We start from the raw sequence: 2,492 nt of genomic DNA on the forward strand, positions 1-2,492 counted from the left end.
TTTCTGAAGTCTCAACTGGAAGAGATTTGATATGATTTGTGAACTTTAAAGGAGGTGATAGGTGAGTACCGCCTTTAGCTATTGTCATCTTAGTATCCTCACATATTTCTGAAAAAGGCCAAACAGGAAACACCAGTTTGCTGCAGAGCCGCAGCCTCAAAAATATCCCATGGTGTTAGCAGTCTTTCAGTACTCCTTAAGCCAGAACATATGAACTGAATATTTTCAGTGAGCTCCAATGCACAAAACTACTGATTCTGAAAGTGACACTGATACTCTGAAATACTCACTTGGCTTGCAGCTTTGTTGCTTAATAGTCTTTATTTTTTTTTGCATGCTTAAAAATAAGGAAAGCATCTCTGAAGGCCTTGAGAATAAGTCTATAATATTTTCTAAACCAATGACAACAGTTAACCTATCAAACCCCTGACTTTTACTGCTAAAACATAGCATGCAGTATTATTTTCAGAAACAAGTGATGAATTCTGTGTTTTTGTCCACATTCTGTGGACATTCAAGATCAAAGGTTTAATTAGTGGGATGATTTGTGGCACAATGTAACTGGTACATTTAATTCTGTTCAAATCAAAAACAGAGCAAGTGAAAGTATAAGAAGAGGAAGTAGGGATCACTGCACACTTAAACGGACCAATCAGGTGCCATAGGGCCAATTGTTCTCATTCGGAGGAGAAAGTAATTCAGTGCTGAAAAGACACTGATTGCAGTGCTCCAAAAGTCCAACTCTAAATCCATGGGAATGCTGTTAAGAATGCACTGTGTATATAAGAATATAAGAATGGACTGTGAATGGACTGCTAATACTGGCAGATTGCTCCACAGAGACCATTATCTATTCTGAAAAAGGAACAGAGGCCATTACTATTTGTTTTCCCAGCCTAATTCTTCTTTTTAAAAGGCCCCAGGCTTGGCATTGCCTCTGCAGTTTGTCTTCATTTAGAGGGGCACTTATGGAAAAGTATAAGTTAACTAAAAGTTTTAACAATGAGCTCTAAATGTCAAGCTTGAAATGCACAAGGTGTTCGATTTTTACATAAATGCATACAAAATTTTAGACAACAGGATTGGCTGCTTGTGTAAAAATCCATAAAACACTCCTTCTGGATGTAAGATAATGCAAACTGAAAATAATTTTTTTAAAGTTATTTAAAAAAAAAAATTATGCTGAAGCAACCACAGTGAAATGGTTCTCTGAGAGGTAGGTGAGGGGTCAGATTACCTCGGTAAAATGCTACCATTTTCTTCTCCTCCCTCCCACTGAGAAAAGACGCTAAGACACGTGAGTCACTGTGCACTCACATATTCATTAATATTGCATACCCTTCCATTTGAACCAGCAGGCTGTAGAACAACACAGTCAGGCATGGCATATATAGTTGTTCATACATAAACCATATATACTGCTGTGGAAAAGCATTGGAGAACCTCCCTTTGAAAACCGCTGTAATGATACTGACTCAGCTTTTACATTTGTTTGCTGTCACTCGACACATGCATGTGTTTTATCAGTGTGTGCGCTTGGCTATTCCATGGTTTGCTGTGGGGCAAGGAAAAGCACATTCATGCGGTATTCTGCATCGATTGATTTTTTCTTATTGTAATGGATTTCCAAATTAAGTACTTGCCTTGTAAATACGTAATGATTTGGGAAGTACTGGTATTGTATTATTTGAGTTTGAAAAGCATTACAGTCCATACATTTATTCTATATAATGGCAATAAATTCAGGCATAATGTGTATCTGAAACAGTCTCCTAAAGTTTTAATCAATATAAAAATATACACTGGAAAATGCCAAGCAATTCAGTACCAGTATCCCAATATTATAAACATAAATTCAGAGAAATTCTGATATCCAGCTATTACACCGAATGGATTAGTAAGTGTCAAACTAACAATACATTATTGCCTTTATTATGTGTGGACATTCTGGCAAATTCAAAGCTATGGGCTTTTAAGAATAAAATAGTGGCCATTGTCATCCATATTGATTGCAGATCCTGAACTAGAATTACTGATACTTTTCTTATTTATATAACAAAGAAACTGAGAAACTGATGCTAAATATCTTCTAATGGATCTTTCCTGCTAGTGAAGAAGAGGTTATAAGCTCTGTTGCCGTTTCCAAATAAAAGAATGGCGAGGAAAACATAAAAACAAAAACATTTCCTGGACATGATCATTATAACAGTGAGGATTGCTAACCAGATTTTTTTTAAAAGTGGTAAAATCTCACAGTCTATGGTTTTAATCTACATTATGCATTTTACAAACCTGCTTGCATCAGCTGTCTTCATGTCACGCATCATGCTAAATGTGTCTCAGATGGGACTGACACCTCCAAGCTGCACTCTGATTCTTAAAATAAGCATCCATTACGTTTTAAATTTCTGTTGGAAATAATTGGCTGCTGAGGAAGCCTCTTTCCCAACGTCATTTTTTGGAGGGGGGAACTGCAGTGTCCTGACGGTTCT

This window comes from Astatotilapia calliptera, chromosome 7 (assembly GCF_964374335.1).
Source record: "Astatotilapia calliptera chromosome 7, fAstCal68.1, whole genome shotgun sequence".
In the NCBI taxonomy this organism is placed as follows: Eukaryota; Metazoa; Chordata; class Actinopteri; order Cichliformes; family Cichlidae; genus Astatotilapia; species Astatotilapia calliptera.